The sequence below is a fragment of the Nothobranchius furzeri genome, chromosome 10 (genome assembly GCF_043380555.1).
Source record: "Nothobranchius furzeri strain GRZ-AD chromosome 10, NfurGRZ-RIMD1, whole genome shotgun sequence".
Lineage (NCBI taxonomy): Eukaryota > Metazoa > Chordata > Actinopteri > Cyprinodontiformes > Nothobranchiidae > Nothobranchius > Nothobranchius furzeri.
In genome coordinates, this window is record NC_091750.1 from 1,798,470 (window position 1) to 1,817,432 (window position 18,963).

Consider the following 18,963-nt stretch of genomic DNA (forward strand, 5'->3'; position numbering starts at 1 on the left):
AGTACACTAAAACAAACCTCATCTCTCTAGGACATTCAGAAGCCAAGTTATAAGCCCACAAATGTGTAACTGGACTACTTCTTTAAATTGACACCAAATCCGGTGACCTTTGGGACATGGTTTGACCCCCTTAGGAAAGGGCTATCATCATGAAACGTTCAGATAACTTACAACTCAATAGATTCTACCTTCCTGTAACGTTTCAGCCTGATTGGACCTTGTTTCCACACAAATGAACCCAGAATGATGTGAAATTGTGCTTCGTGCAACATAATTCTGGGTGCCATTTAAAAACCATACGTGCTACTGACTCCATTCCTTTTTAGGGTAATGGGGGCTGTTAATTGGAGTACTCTAAAACAAACCTGATCTCTCTAGGATATTCAGAAGCCAAGTTATAATCCCACAAATGTGTAACTGGACTACTTCTTTAAAGTGACACCAGGCCCGGTGACCTTTGGGACATGGTTTGACCCCCTATAGGAATGTGCGATCATCATGAAACGTTCAGATCATTTACAACTCAATAGATTCTACCTTCTTGTAACGTTTCAGCCTGATTGGACCTTGTTTTCACACAAATGGACCCAGAATGATGTGAAATTGTGCTTCGTGCAACATAATTCTGGGTGCCATTTACAAACCATAAGTGCTAATGACTCCATTCCTTTTGTGGTTGTAGGGGTTGTTGATTGGAGTACATTAAAACAAACCTGATCCCTCTAGGACATTCAGAAGCCAAGTTATAAGCCCACAAAGGTGTAACTGGACTACTTCTTTAAAGTGACACCAGGCCCGGTGACCTTTGGGACATGGTTTGACCCCCAATAGGAATGTGCAATCATCATGAAACGTTCAGATCACTTACAACTCAATAGATTCTACCTTCTTGTAACGTTTCAGCCTGATTGGACCTTGTTTTCACACAAATGGACCCATAATGATGTGAATTTGTGCTTCGTGCAACATAATTCTGGGTGCCATTTAAAAACCATAAGTGATAATGACTTCATTCCTTTTTCGGGTAATGGGGGTTGTTAATTGGAGTACTCTAAAATAAACCTGACCTCTCTAGGATATTCAGAAGCCAAGTTATAATCCCACAAATGTGTAACTGGACTACTTCTTTAAAGTGACACCAGGCCTGGTGACCTTTGGGACATGGTTTTACCCCCTATTGGAATGCGCGATTATCATGAAACGTTCAGATCACTTACAGCTCAATAGATTCTACCTTCTTGTAACGTTTCAGCCTGATTGGACCTTGTTTTCACACAAATTGACCCAGAATGATGTGAAATTGTGCTTCGTGTAACATAATTCTGGGAGCCATTTACAAACCATAAGTGCTAATGACTCCATTCCTTTTTGTGGTTGTAGGGGCTGTTGATTGGAGTACACTAAAACAAACCTGACCTGTCTAGGACATTCAGAAGCCAAGTTATAAGCCCACAAAGGTGTAACTGGACTACTTCTTTAAACTGACACCAGGCCCGGTGACCTTTGGGACATGGTTTGACCCCCTATAGGAATGTGCGATCATGATGAAACGTTCAGATCACTTACAACTCAATAGATTCTACCTTCTTGTAACGTTTCAGCCTGATTGGACCTTGTTTTCACACAAATGAACCCAGAATGATGTGAAATTGTGCTTCGTGCAACATAATTCTGGGTGCCATTTACAAACCATAAGTGCTAATTACTCCATTCCTTTTTTTTGGTTGTAGGGGCTGTTGATTGGAGTACACTAAAACAAACCTGATCTCTCTAGGAAATTCAGAAGCCAAGTTATAAGCCCACAAATGTGTAACTGGACTACTTCTTTAGATTGACACCAGATCCGGTGACCTTTGGGACATGGTTTGACCCCCTTAGGAAAGTGCTATCATCATGAAACGTTCAGATCACTTACAACTCAATAGATTCTACCTTCCTGTAACGTTTCAGCCTGATTGGACCTTGTTTTCACACAAATGAACCCAGAATGATGTGAAATTGTGCTTCGTGCAACATAATTCTGGGTGCCATTTAAAAACCATAAGTGCTAATAACTCCATTCCTTTTTGTGGGTGAAGGGGCTGTTAATTGGAGTACACAAAAACAAACCTGATCTCACTAGGACATTCAGAAGCCAAGTTATAAGCCCACAAATGTGTAACTGGACTACTACTTTAAATTGACACCAGATCCGGTGACCTTTGGGACATGGTTTGACCCCCTTAGGAAAGTGCTATCATCATGAAACGTTCAGATCACTTACAACTCAATAGATTCTACCTTCCTGTAACGTTTCAGCCTGATTGTACCGTGTTTTCACACAAATGAACCCAGAATGATGTGAAATTGTGCTTCTTGCAACATAATTCTGGGTGCCATTTCAAAACCATAAGGGCTAATGACTCCATTCCTTTTTGTGGTAATGGGGGCTGTTATTTTGAGTACTCTAAAACAAACCTGACCTCTCTAGGATATTCAGAAGCCAAGTTATAAGCCCACAAAGGTGTAACTGGACTACTTCTTTAAAGTGACACCAGATCCGGTGACCTTTGGGACATGGTTTGACCCCCTAAAGGAATGTGCGATCATCATGAAACATTCAGATCACTTACAACTCAATAGATTCTACCTTCTTGTAACGTTTCAGCCTGATTGGACCTTGTTTTCACACAAATGGACCCAGAATGACGTGAAATTGTGCTTCGTGCAACATAATTCTGGGTGCCAATTACAAACCATAAGTGCTAATGACTCAATTCCTTTTTGTGGTTGTAGGGGCTGTTGATTGGAGTACATTAAAACAAACCTGATCTCTCTAGGACATTCAGAAGCCAAGTTATAAGCCCACAAAGGTGTAACTGGACTACTTCTTTAAAGTGACACCAGGCCCGGTGACCTTTGGGACATGGTTTGACCCCCTATAGGAATGTGCGATCATCATGAAACGTTCAGATCACTTACAACTCAATAGATTCTACCTTCTTGTAACGTTTCAGCCTGATTGGACCTTGTTTTCACACAAATGGACCCAGAATGATGTGAAATTGTGCTTCATGCAACATAATTCTGGGTGCCATTTACAAACCATAATTGTAGGGGCTGTTGATTGGAGTACACTAAAACAAACCTGATCTCTCTAGGACATTCAGAAGCCAAGTTTTAAGCCCACAAAGGTGTAACTGGACTACTTCTTTAAAGTGACACCAGGCCCGGTGACCTTTGGGACATGGTTTGACCCCCTATAGGAATGTGCGATCATCATGAAACGTTCAGATCACTTACAACTCAACAGATTCTACCTTCTTGTAACGTTTCAGCCTGATTGGACCTTGTTTTCACACAAATGAACCCAGAATTATGTGAAATTGTGCTTCGTGCAACATAATTCTGGGTGCCATTTACAAACAATAAGTGCTAATGACTCCATTCCTTTTTGTGGTTGTAGGGGATGTTGATTGGAGTACACTAAAACAAACCTGATCTTTCTAGGACTTTCAGAAGCCAAGTTATAAGCCCACAAATGTGTAACTGGACTACTTCTTTAAAGTGACACCAGGCCCTGTGACCTTTGGGACTTGGTTTTACCTCCTACAGGAATGTGTGATCATCATGAAACGTTCAGATCACTTACAACTCAATATATTATACCTTCTTGTAACGTTTCAGCCTGATTGGACCTTGTTTTCACACAAATGAACCCAGAATGATGTGAAATTGTGCTTCGTGCAACATAATTCTGGGTGCCATTTAAAAACCATAAGTGCTAATGACTCCATTCCTTTTTGTGGTTGTAGGGGATGTTGATTGGAGTACACTAAAACAAACCTGATCTTTCTAGGACTTTCAGAAGCCAAGTTATAAGCCCACAAATGTGTAACTGGACTACTTCTTTAAAGTGACACCAGGCCCTGTGACCTTTGGGACATGGTTTTACCTCCTACAGGAATGTGTGATCATCATGAAACGTTCAGATCACTTACAACTCAATAGATTCTACCTTCTTGTAACGTTTCAGCCTGATTGGACCTTGTTTTCACACAAATGAACCCAGAATGATGTGAAATTGTGCTTCGTGCAACATAATTCTGGGTGCCATTTAAAAACCATAAGTGCTAATGACTCCATTCCTTTTTGTGGTTGAAGGGGCTGTTAATTGGAGTACACTAAAACAAACCTGATCTCACTAGGACATTCAGAAGCCAAGTTATAAGCCCACAAATGTGTAACTGGACTACTACTTTAAATTGACACCAGATCCGGTGACCTTTGGGACATGGTTTGACCCCCTTAGGAAAGCGCTATCATCATGAAACGTTCAGATCACTTACAACTCAATAGATTCTACCTTCCTGTAACGTTTCAGCCTGATTGTACCGTGTTTACACACAAATGAACCCAGAATGATGTGAAATTGTGCTTCTTGCAACATAATTCTGGGTGCCAATTACAAACCATAAGTGCTAATGACTCAATTCCTTTTTGTGGTTGTAGGGGCTGTTGATTGGAGTACATTAAAACAAACCTGATCTCTCTAGGACATTCAGAAGCCAAGTTATAAGCCCACAAAGGTGTAACTGGACTACATCTTTAAAGTGACACCAGGCCCGGTGACCTTTGGGACATGGTTTGACCCCCTATAGGAATGTGCGATCATCATGAAACGTTCAGATCACTTACAACTCAATAGATTCTACCTTCTTGTAACTTTTCAGCCTGATTGGACCTTGTTTTCACACAAATGGACCCAGAATGATGTGAAATTGTGCTTCATGCAACATAATTCAGGGTGCCATTTACAAACCATAATTGTAGGGGCTGTAGACTGGAGTACACTAAAACAAACCTGATCTCTCTAGGACATTCAGAAGCCAAGTTTTAAGCCCACAAAGGTGTAACTGGACTACTTCTTTAAAGTGACACCAGGCCCGGTGACCTTTGGGACATGGTTTGACCCCCTATAGGAATGTGCGATCATCATGAAACGTTCAGATCACTTACAACTCAACAGATTCTACCTTCTTGTAACGTTTCAGCCTGATTGGATCTTGTTTTCACACAAATGAACCCAGAATTATGTGAAATTGTGCTTCGTGCAACATATTTCTGGGTGCCATTTACAAACCATAAGTGCTAATGACTCCATTCCTTTTTGTGGTTCTAGGGGATGTTGATTGGAGTACAATAAAACAAACCTGATCTTTCTAGGACTTTAAGAAGCCAAGTTATAAGCCCACAAATGTGTAACTGGACTACTTCTTTAAAGTGACACCAGGCCCTGTGACCTTTGGGACATGGTTTTACCCCCTACAGGAATGTGTGATCATCATGAAACGTTCAGATCACTTACAACTCAATAGATTCTACCTTCTTGTAACGTTTCAGCCTGATTGGACCTTGTTTTCACACAAATGAACCCAGAATGATGTGAAATTGTGCTTCGTGCAACATAATTCTGGGTACCATTTACAAACCATAAGTGCTAATGACTCCATTCCTTTTTGTGGTTGTAGGGGCTGTTGATTGGAGTATACTAAAACAAACCTGACCTCTCTAGAATATTCAGAAGCCAAGTTATAAGCCCACAAATGTGTAACTGGACTACTTCTTTAAAGTGACACCAGATCCGGTGACCTTTAGGACATGGTTTGACCCCCTTAGGAAAGTGCTATCATCATGAAACGTTCAGATCACTTACAACTCAATAGATTCTACCTTCCTGTAACGTTTCAGCCTGATTGGACCTTGTTTTCACACAAATGAACCCAGAATGATGTGAAATTGTGCTTCGTGCAACATAATTCTGGGTGCCAATTACAAACCATAATTGCTAATGACTCAATTCCTTTTTGTGGTTGTAGGGGCTGTTGATTGGAGTACATTAAAACAAACCTGATCTCTCTAGGACATTCAGAAGCCAAGTTTTAAGCCCACAAAGGTGTAACTGGACTACTTCTTTAAAGTGACACCAGATCCGGTGACCTTTGGGACATGGTTTCACCCCCTAAAGGAATGTGCGATCATCATGAAACGTTCAGATCACTTACAACTCAATAGATTCTACCTTCTTGTAACGTTTCAGCCTGATTGGACCTTGTTTTCACACAAATGGACCCAGAATGATGTGAAATTGTGCTTCGTGCAACATAATTCTGGGTGCCATTTACAAACCATAAGTGCTAATGACTCAATTCCTTTTTGTGGTTGTAGGGGCTGTTGATTGGAGTACATTAAAACAAACCTGATCTCTCTAGGACATTCAGAAGCCAAGTTATAAGCCCACAAAGGTGTAACTGGACTACTTCTTTAAAGTGACACCAGGCCCGGTGACCTTTGGGACATGGTTTGACCCCCTATAGGAATGTGCGATCATCATGAAACGTTCAGATCACTTACAACTCAACAGATTCTACCTTCTTGTAACGTTTCAGCCTGATTGGACCTTGTTTTCACACAAATGAACCCAGAATGATGTGAAAATGTGCTTCGTGCAACATAATTCTGGGTGCCATTTACAAACCATAAGTGCTAATGACTCCATTCCTTTTTGTGGTTGTAGGGGCTGTTGATTGGAGTATACTAAAACAAACCTGACCTCTCTAGGATATTCAGAAGCCAAGTTATAAGCCCACAAATGTGTAACTGGACTACTTCTTTAAAGTGACACCAGATCCGGTGACCTTTAGGACATGGTTTGACCCCCTTAGAAAAGTGCTATCATCATGAAACGTTCAGATCTTTTACAACTCAATAGATTCTACCTTCCTGTAACGTTTCAGCCTGATTGGACCTTGTTTTCACACAAATGGACCCAGAATGATGTGAAATTGTGCTTCGTGCAACATAATTCTGGGTGCCATTTACAAACCATAAGTGCTAATGACTCCATTCCTTTTTGTGGTTGTAGGGGTTGTTGATTGGAGTACATTAAAACAAACCTGATCTCTCTAGGACATTCAGAAGCCAAGTTATAAGCCCACAAAGGTGTAACTGGACTATTCTTTAAAGTGACACCAGGCCCGGTGACCTTTGGGACATGGTTTGACCCCCAATAGGAATGTGCAATCATCATGAAACGTTCAGATCACTTACAGCTCAATAGATTCTACCTTCTTGTAGCGTTTCAGCCTGATTGGACCTTGTTTTCACACAAATGGACCCAGAATGATGTGAAATTGTGCTTCGTGCAACATAATTCTGGGTGCCATTTACAAACCATAAGTGCTAATGACTCCATTCCTTTTTGTGGTTGTAGGGGCTGTTGATTGGAGTACACTAAAACAAACCTCATCTCTCTACGACATTCATAAGCGAAGTTATAAGCCCACAAATGTGTAACTGGACTACTTCTTTAAATTGACACCAAATCCGGTGACCTTTGGGACATGGTTTGACCCCCTTAGGAAAGTGCTATCATCATGAAACGTTCAGATCACTTACAACTCAATAGATTCTACCTTCCTGTAACGTTTCTGCCTGATTGGACCTTGTTTTCACACAAATGAACCCAGAATGATGTGAAATTGTGCTTCGTGCAACATAATTCTGGGTGCCATTTAAAAACCATAAGTGCTAATGACTCCATTCCTTTTTAGGGTAATGGAGGCTGTTAATTGGAGTACTCTAAAACAAACCTGACCTCTCTAGGATATTCAGAAGCCAAGTTATAAGCCCACAAATGTGTAACTGGACTACTTCTTTAGAGTGACACCAGGCCCGGTGACCTTTGGGACATGGTTTTACCCCCTATAGGAATGCGCGATCATCATGAAACGTTCAGATCACTTACAACTCAATAGATTCTACCTTCTTGTAACGTTTCAGCCGGATTGGACCTTGTTTTCACACAAATGGACCCAGAATGATGTGAAATTGTGCTTCGTGCAACATAATTCTGGGTGCCATTTACAAACCATAAGTGCTAATCACTCCATTCCTTTTTGTGGTTGTAGGGGCTGTTGATTGGAGTACACTAAAACAAACCTCACCTGTCTAGGACATTCAGAAGCCAAGTTATAAGCCCACAAAGGTGTAACTGGACTACTTCTTTAAAGTGACACCAGGCCCGGTGACCTTTGGGACATGGTTTGACCCCCTATAGGAATGTGCGATCATCATGAAACGTTCAGATCACTTACAACTCAATAGATTCTACCTTCTTGTAACGTTTCAGCCTGATTGGACCTTGTTTTCACACAAATGGACCCAGAATGATGTGAAATTGTGCTTCGTGCAACATAATTCTGGGTGCCATTTACAAACCATAAGTGCTAATGACTCCATTCCTTTTTGTGGTTGTAGGGGCTGTTGATTGGAGTATACTAAAACAAACCTGACCTCTCTAGGATATTCAGAAGCCAAGTTATAAGCCCACATATGTGTAACTGGACTACTTCTTTAAAGTGACACCAGGCCCGGTGACCTTTGGGACATGGTTTGACGCCCTATAGGAATGTGCGATCATCATGAAACGTTCAGATCACTTACAACTCAATAGATTCTACCTTCTTGTAACTTTTCAGCCTGATTGGACCTTGTTTTCACACAAATGGACCCAGAATGATGGGAAATTGTGCTTCATGCAACATAATTCTGGGTGCCATTTACAAACCATAATTGTAGGGGCTGTAGACTGGAGTACACTAAAACAAATCTGATCTCTCTAGGACATTCAGAAGCCAAGTTTTAAGCCCACAAAGGTGTAACTGGACTACTTCTTTAAAGTGACACCAGGCCCGGTGACCTTTGGGACATGGTTTGACCCCCTATAGGAATGTGCGATCATCATGAAACGTTCAGATCACTTACAACTCAACAGATTCTACCTTCTTGTAACGTTTCAGCCTGATTGGACCTTGTTTTCACACAAATGAACCCAGAATTATGTGAAATTGTGCTTCGTGCAACATATTTCTGGGTGCCATTTACAAACCATAAGTGCTAATGACTCCATTCCTTTTTGTGGTTCTAGGGGATGTTGATTGGAGTACACTAAAACAAACCTGATCTTTCTAGGACTTAAAGAAGCCAAGTTATAAGCCCACAAATGTGTAACTGGACTACTTCTTTAAAGTGACACCAGGCCCTGTGACCTTTGGGACATGGTTTTACCCCCTACAGGAATGTGTGATCATCATGAAACGTTCAGATCACTTACAACTCAATAGATTCTACCTTCTTGTAACGTTTCAGCCTGATTGGACCTTGTTTTCACACAAATGAACCCAGAATGATGTGAAATTGTGCTTCGTGCAACATAATTCTGGGTGCCATTTACAAACCATAAGTGCTAATGACTCCATTCCTTTTTGTGGTTGTAGGGGCTGTTGATTGGAGTATACTAAAACAAACCTGACCTCTCTAGAATATTCAGAAGCCAAGTTATAAGCCCACAAATGTGTAACTGGACTACTTCTTTAAAGTGACACCAGATCCGGTGACCTTTAGGACATGGTTTGACCCCCTTAGGAAAGTGCTATCATCATGAAACGTTCAGATCACTTACAACTCAATAGATTCTACCTTCCTGTAACGTTTCAGCCTGATTGGACCTTGTTTTCACACAAATGAACCCAGAATGATGTGAAATTGTGCTTCGTGCAACATAATTCTGGGTGCCAATTACAAACCATAATTGCTAATGACTCAATTCCTTTTTGTGGTTGTAGGGGCTGTTGATTGGAGTACATTAAAACAAACCTGATCTCTCTAGGACATTCAGAAGCCAAGTTGTAAGCCCACAAAGGTGTAACTGGACTACTTCTTTAAACTGACACCAGATCCGGTGACCTTTGGGACATGGTTTCACCCCCTAAAGGAATGTGCGATCATCATGAAACGTTCAGATCACTTACAACTCAATAGATTCTACCTTCTTGTAACGTTTCAGCCTGATTGGACCTTGTTTTCTCACAAATGGACCCAGAATGATGTGAAATTGTGCTTCGTGCAACATAATTCTGGGTGCCAATTACAAACCATAAGTGCTAATGACTCAATTCCTTTTTGTGGTTGTAGGGGCTGTTGATTGGAGTACATTAAAACAAACCTGATCTCTCTAGGACATTCAGAAGCCAAGTTATAAGCCCACAAAGGTGTAACTGGACTACTTCTTTAAAGTGACACCAGGCCCGGTGACCTTTGGGACATGGTTTGACCCCCTATAGGAATGTGCGATCATCATGAAACGTTCAGATCACTTAAAACTCAACAGATTCTACCTTCTTGTAACGTTTCAGCCTGATTGGACCTTGTTTTCACACAAATGAACCCAGAATGATGTGAAAATGTGCTTCGTGCAACATAATTCTGGGTGCCATTTACAAACCATAAGTGCTAATGACTCCATTCCTTTTTGTGGTTGTAGGGGCTGTTGATTGGAGTATACTAAAACAAACCTGACCTCTCTAGGATATTCAGAAGCCAAGTTATAAGCCCACAAATGTGTAACTGGACTACTTCTTTAAAGTGACACCAGATCCGGTGACCTTTAGGACATGGTTTGACCCCCTTAGGAAAGTGCTATCATCACGAAACGTTCAGATCTTTTACAACTCAATAGATTCTACCTTCCTGTAACGTTTCAGCCTGATTGGACCTTGTTTTCACACAAATGGACCCAGAATGATGTGAAATTGTGCTTCGTGCAACATAATTCTGGGTGCGATTTACAAACCATAAGTGCTAATGACTCCATTCCTTTTTGTGGTTGTAGGGGTTGTTGATTGGAGTACATTAAAACAAACCTGATCTCTCTAGGACATTCAGAAGCCAAGTTATAAGCCCACAAAGGTGTAACTGGACTACTTCTTTAAAGTGACACCAGGCCCGGTGACCTTTGGGACATGGTTTGAACCCCAATAGGAATGTGCGATCATCATGAAACGTTCAGATCACTTACAGCTCAATAGATTCTACCTTCTTGTAGCGTTTCAGCCTGATTGGACCTTGTTTTCACACAAATGGACCCAGAATGATGTGAAATTGTGCTTCGTGCAACATAATTCTGGGTGCCATTTACAAACCATAAGTGCTAATGACTCCATTCCTTTTTGTGGTTGTAGGGGCTGTTGATTGGAGTACACTAAAACAAACCTCATATCTCTAGGACATTCAGAAGCGAAGTTATAAGCCCACAAATGTGTAACTGGACTACTTCTTTAAATTGCCACCAAATCCGGTGACCTTTGGGACATGGTTTGACCCCCTTAGGAAAGTGCTATCATCATGAAACGTTCAGATCACTTAAAACTCAATAGATTCTACCTTCCTGTAACGTTTCTGCCTGATTGGACCTTGTTTTCACACAAATGAACCCAGAATGATGTGAAATTGTGCTTCGTGCAACATAATTCTGGGTGCCATTTAAAAACCATAAGTGCTAATGACTCCATTCCTTTTTAGGGTAATGGAGGCTGTTAATTGGAGTACTCTAAAACAAACCTGACCTCTCTAGGATATTCAGAAGCCAAGTTATAAGCCCACAAATGTGTAACTGGACTACTTCTTTAGAGTGACACCAGGCCCGGTGACCTTTGGGACATGGTTTTACCCCCTATAGGAATGCGCGATCATCATGAAACGTTCAGATCACTTACAACTCAATAGATTCTACCTTCTTGTAACGTTTCAGCCGGATTGGACCTTGTTTTCACACAAATGGACCCAGAATGATGTGAAATTGTGCTTCGTGCAACATATTTCTGGGTGTTATTACAAACCATAAGTGCTAATGACTCCATTCCTTTTTGTGGTTGTAGGGGATGTTGATTGGAGTACACTAAAACAAACCTGATCTTTCTAGGACTTTCAGAAGCCAAGTTATAAGCCCACAAATGTGTAACTGGACTACTTCTTTAAAGTGACACCAGATCCGGTGACCTTTAGGACATGGTTTGACCCCCTTAGGAAAGTGCTATCATCATGAAACGTTCAGATCACTTACAACTCAATAGATTCTACCTTCCTGTAACGTTTCAGCCTGATTGGACCTTGTTTTCACACAAATGAACCCAGAATGATGTGAAATTGTGCTTCGTGCAACATAATTCTGGGTGCCAATTACAAACCATAATTGCTAATGACTCAATTCCTTTTTGTGGTTGTAGGGGCTGTTGATTGGAGTACATTAAAACAAACCTGATCTCTCTAGGACATTCAGAAGCCAAGTTTTAAGCCCACAATGGTGTAACTGGACTACTTCTTTAAAGTGACATCAGATCCGGTGACCTTTGGGACATGGTTTCACCCCCTATAGGAATGTGCGATCATCATGAAACGTTCAGATCACTTACAACTCAATAGATTCTACCTTCTTGTAACGTTTCAGCCTGATTGGACCTTGTTTTCACACAAATGGACCCAGAATGATGTGAAATTGTGCTTCATGCAACATAATTCTGGGTGCCATTTACAAACCATAATTGTAGGGGCTGTTGATTGGAGTACACTAAAACAAACCTGATCTCTCTAGGACATTCAGAAGCCAAGTTTTAAGCCCACAAAGGTGTAACTGGACTACTTCTTTAAAGTGACACCAGGCCCGGTGACCTTTGGGACATGGTTTGACCCCCAATAGGAATGTGCGATCATCATGAAACGTTCAGATAACTTACAACTCAACAGATTCTACCTTCTTGTAACGTTTCAGCCTGATTGGACCTTGTTTTCACACAAATGAACCCAGAATGATGTGAAATTGTGCTTCGTGCAACATAATTCTGGGTGCCATTTAAAAACCATAAGTGCTAATGACTCCATTCCTTTTTGTAGTTGAAGGGGCTGTTAATTGGAGTACACTAAAACAAACCTGATCTCACTAGGACATTCAGAAGCCAAGTTATAAGCCCACAAATGTGTAACTGGACTACTACTTTAAAATGACACCAGATCCGGTGACCTTTGGGACATGGTTTGACCCCCTTAGGAAAGTGCTATCATCATGAAACGTTCAGATCACTTACAACTCAATAGATTCTACCTTCCTGTAACATTTCAGCCTGATTGTACCGTGTTTACACACAAATGAACCCAGAATGATGTGAAATTGTGCTTCTTGCAACATAATTCTGGGTGCCAATTACAAACCATAAGTGCTAATGACTCAGTTCCTTTTTGTGGTTGTAGGGGCTGTTGATTGGAGTACATTAAAACAAACCTGATCTCTCTAGGACATTCAGAAGCCAAGTTATAAGCCCACAAAGGTGTAACTGGACTACTTCTTTAAAGTGACACCAGGCCCGGTGACCTTTGGGACATGGTTTGACCCCCTATAGGAATGTGCGATCATCATGAAACGTTCAGATCACTTACAACTCAATAGATTCTACCTTCTTGTAACTTTTCAGCCTGATTGGACCTTGTTTTCACACAAATGGACCCAGAATGATGTGAAATTGTGCTTCATGCAACATAATTCTGGGTGCCATTTACAAACCATAATTGTAGGGGCTGTTGACTGGAGTACACTAAAACAAACCTGATCTCTCTAGGACATTCAGAAGCCAAGTTTTAAGCCCACAAAGGTGTAACTGGACTACTTCTTTAAAGTGACACCAGGCCCGGTGACCTTTGGGACATGGTTTGACCCCCTATAGGAATGTGCGATCATCATGAAACGTTCAGATCACTTACAACTCAACAGATTCTACCTTCTTGTAACGTTTCAGCCTGATTGGACCTTGTTTTCACACAAATGAACCCAGAATTATGTGAAATTGTGCTTCGTGCAACATATTTCTGGGTGCCATTTACAAACCATAAGTGCTAATGACTCCATTCCTTTTTGTGGTTCTAGGGGATGTTGATTGGAGTACACTAAAACAAACCTGATCTTTCTAGGACTTTCAGAAGCCAAGTTATAAGCCCACAAATGTGTAACTGGACTACTTCTTTAAAGTGACACCAGGCCCTGTGACCTTTGGGACATGGTTTGACCCCCTAAAGGAATGTGTGATCATCATGAAACGTTCAGATCACTTACAACTCAATAGATTCTACCTTCTTGTAACGTTTCAGCCTGATTGGACCTTGTTTTCACACAAATGAACCCAGAATGATGTGAAATTGTGCTTCGTGCAACATAATTCTGGGTGCCATTTACAAACCATAAGTGCTAATGACTCCATTCCTTTTTGTGGTTGTAGGGGCTGTTGATTGGAGTATACTAAAACAAACCTGACCTCTCTAGGATATTCAGAAGCCAAGTTATAAGCCCACAAATGTGTAACTGGACTACTTCTTTAAAGTGACACCAGATCCGGTGACCTCTAGGACATGGTTTGACCCCCTTAGGAAAGTGCTATCATCATGAAACGTTCAGATCACTTACAACTCAATAGATTCTACCTTCCTGTAACGTTTCAGCCTGATTGGACCTTGTTTTCACACAAATGAACCCAGAATGATGTGAAATTGTGCTTCGTGCAACATAATTCTGGGTGCCAATTACAAATCATAATTGCTAATGACTCAATTCCTTTTTGTGGTTGTAGGGGCTGTTGATTGGAGTACATTAAAACAAACCTGATCTCTCTAGGACATTCAGAAGCCAAGTTATAAGCCCACAAAGGTGTAACTGGACTACTTCTTTAAAGTGACACCAGATCCGGTGACCTTTAGGACATGGTTTGACCCCCTTAGGAAAGTGCTATCATCATGAAACGTTCAGATCACTTACAACTCAATAGATTCTACCTTCCTGTAACGTTTCAGCCTGATTGGACCTTGTTTTCACACAAATGAACCCAGAATGATGTGAAATTGTGCTTCGTGCAACATAATTCTGGGTGCCAATTACAAACCATAATTGCTAATGACTCAATTCCTTTTTGTGGTTGTAGGGGCTGTTGATTGGAGTACATTAAAACAAACCTGATCTCTCTAGGACATTCAGAAGCCAAGTTTTAAGCCCACAAAGGTGTAACTGGACTACTTCTTTAAACTGACACCAGATCCGGTGACCTTTAGGACATGGTTTGACCCCCTTAGGAAAGTGCTATCATCATGAAACGTTCAGATCTTTTACAACTCAATAGATTCTACCTTCTTGTAACGTTTCAGCCTGATTGGACCTTGTTTTCACACAAATGGACCCAGAATGATGTGAAATTGTGCTTCGTGCAACATAATTCTGGGTGCCATTTAAAAACCATAAGTGCTAATGACTCCATTCCTTTTTGTGGTAATGGGGGCTGTTATTTGGAGTACTCTAAAACAAACCTGACCTCTCTAGGATATTCAGAAGCCAAGTTATAAGCCCACAAATGTGTAACTGGACTACTTCTTTAAAGTGACACCAGGCTCGGTGACCTTTGGGACATGGTTTTACCCCCTATAGGAATGTGCGATCATCATGAAATGTTCAGATCAGTTACAACTCAATAGATTCTACCTTCCTGTAACGTTTCAGCCTGATTGGACCTTGTTTTCACACAAATGGACCCAGAATGATGTGAAATTGTGCTCCATGCAACATAATTCTGGGTGCCATTTACAAACCATAAGTGCTAATGACTCCATTCCTTTTTAGGGTAATGGAGGCTGTTAATTGGAGTACTCTAAAACAAACCTGACCTCTCTAGGATATTCAGAAGCCAAGTTATAAGCCCACAAATGTGTAACTGGACTACTTCTTTAGAGTGACACCAGGCCCGGTGACCTTTGGGACATGGTTTTACCCCCTATAGGAATGCGCGATCATCATGAAACGTTCAGATAACTTACAACTCAATAGATTCTACCTTCTTGTAACATTTCAGCCGGATTGGACCTTGTTTTCACACAAATGGACCCAGAATGATGTGAAATTGTGCTTCGTGCAACATAATTCTGGGTGCCATTTACAAACCATAAGTGCTAATGACTCCATTCCTTTTTGTGGTTGTAGGGGCTGTTGATTGGAGTACACTAAAACAAACCTGACCTGTCTAGGACATTCAGAAGCCAAGTTATAAGCCCACAAAGGTGTAACTGGACTACTTCTTTAAAGTGACACCAGGCCCTGTGACCTTTGGGACATGGTTTGACCCCCTATAGGAATGTGTGATCATCATGAAACGTTCAGATCACTTACAACTCAATAGATTCTACCTTCTTGTAACGTTTCAGCCTGATTGGACCTTGTTTTCACACAAATGAACCCAGAATGATGTGAAATTGTGCTTCGTGCAACATAATTCTGGGTGCCATTTACAAACCATAAGTGCTAATGACTCCATTCCTTTTTGTGGTTGTAGGGGCTGTTGATTGGAGTATACTAAAACAAACCTGACCTCTCTAGGATATTCAGAAGCCAAGTTATAAGCCCACAAATGTGTAACTGAACTACTTCTTTAAAGTGACACCAGATCCGGTGACCTTTAGGACATGGTTTGACCCCCTTAGGAAAGTGCTATCATCATGAAACGTTCAGATCACTTACAACTCAATAGATTCTACCTTCCTGTAACGTTTCAGCCTGATTGGACCTTGTTTTCACACAAATGAACCCAGAATGATGTGAAATTGTGCTTCGTGCAACATAATTCTGGGTGCCAATTACAAACCATAATTGCTAATGACTCAATTCCTTTTTGTGGTTGTAGGGGCTGTTGATTGGAGTACATTAAAACAAACCTGATCTCTCTAGGACATTCAGAAGCCAAGTTTTAAGCCCACAAAGGTGTAACTGGACTACTTCTTTAAAGTGACACCAGATCCGGTGACCTTTGGGACATGGTTTCACCCCCTATAGGAATGTGCGATCATCATGAAACGTTCAGATCACTTACAACTCAATAGATTCTACCTTCTTGTAACGTTTCAGCCTGATTGGACCTTGTTTTCACACAAATGGACCCAGAATGATGTGAAATTGTGCTTCATGCAACGTAATTCTGGGTGCCATTTACAAACCATAATTGTAGGGGCTGTTGATTGGAGTACACTAAAACAAACCTGATCTCTCTAGGACATTCAGAAGCCAAGTTTTAAGCCCACAAAGGTGTAACTGGACTACTTCTTTAAAGTGACACCAGGCCCGGTGACCTTTGGGACATGGTTTGACCCCCAATAGGAATGTGCGATCATCATGAAATGTTCAGATCACTTACAACTCAACAGATTCTACCTTCTTGTAACGTTTCAGCCTGAATGGACCTTGTTTTCACACAAATGAACACAGAATGATGTGAAAATGTGCTTCGTGCAACATAATTCTGGGTGCCATTTACAAACCATAAGTGCTAATGACTCCATTCCTTTTTGTGGTTGTAGGGGCTGTTGAATGGAGTATACTAAAACAAACCTGACCTCTCTAGGATATTCAGAAGCCAAGTTATAAGCCCACAAATGTGTAACTGGACTACTTCTTTAAAGTGACACCAGATCCGCTGACCTTTAGGACATTGTTTGACCCCCTTAGGAAAGTGCTATCATCATGAAACGTTCAGATCTTTCACAACTCAATAGATTCTACCTTCCTGTAACGTTTCAGCCTGATTGGACCTTGTTTTCACACAGATGGACCCAGAATGATGTGAAATTGTGCTTCGTGCAACATAATTCTGGGTGCCATTTACAAACCATAAGTGCTAATGACTCCATTCCTTTTTGTGGTTGTAGGGGTTGTTGGTTGGAGTACATTAAAACAAACCTGATCTCTCTAGGACATTCAGAAGCCAAGTTATAAGCCCACAAAGGTGTAACTGGACTACTTCTTTAAAGTGACACCAGGCCCGGTGACATTTGGGACATGGTTTGACCCCCAATAGGAATGTGCGATCATCATGAAACGTTCAGATCACTTACAGCTCAATAGATTCTACCTTCTTGTAATGTTTCAGCCTGATTGGACCTTGTTTTCACACAAATGGACCCAGAATGATGTGAAATTGTGCTTCGTGCAACATAATTCTGGGTGCCATTTACAAACCATAAGTGCTAATGACTCCATTCCTTTTTGTGGTTGTAGGGGCTTTTGATTGGAGTACACTAAAACAAACCTCATCTCTCTAGGACATTCAGAAGCGAAGTTATAAGCCCACAAATGTGTAACTGGACTACTTCTTTAAATTGACACCAAATCCGGTGACCTTTGGGACATGGTTTGACCCCCTTAGGAAAGTGCTATCATCATGAAACGTTCAGATCACTTACAACTCAATAGATTCTACCTTCCTGTAACGTTTCTGCCTGATTGGACCTTGTTTTCACACAAATGAACCCAGAATGATGTGAAATTGTGCTTCGTGCAACATAATTCTGGGTGCCATTTAAAAACCATAAGTGCTAATGACTCCATTCCTTTTTAGGGTAATGGAGGCTGTTAATTGGAGTACTCTAAAACAAACCTGACCTCTCTAGGATATTCAGAAGCCAAGTTATAAGCCCACAAATGTGTAACTGGACTACTTCTTTAGAGTGACACCAGGCCCGGTGACCTTTGGGACATGGTTTTACCCCCTATAGGAATGCGCGATCATCATGAAACGTTCAGATCACTTACAACTCAATAGATTCTACCTTCTTGTAACGTTTCAGCCGGATTGGACCTTGTTTTCACACAAATGGACCCAGAATGATGTGAAATTGTGCTTCGTGCAACATAATTCTGGGTGCCATTTACAAACCATAAGTGCTAATGACTCCATTCCTTTTTGTGGTTGTAGGGGCTGTTGATTGGAGTACACTAAAACAAACCTGATCTCTCTAGGAAATTCAGAAGCCAAGTTATAAGCCCACAAATGTGTAATTGGACTACTTTAAATTGACACCAGATCCGGTGACCTATGGGACATGGTTTGACCCCCTTAGGAAAGTGCTATCATCATGAAACGTTCAGATCACTTACAACTCAATAGATTCTACCTTCCTGTAACGTTTCAGCCTGATTGGACCTTGTTTTCACACAAATGAACCCAGAATGATGTGAAATTGTGCTTCGTGCAACATAATTCTGGGTGCCAATTACAAACCATAATTGCTAAT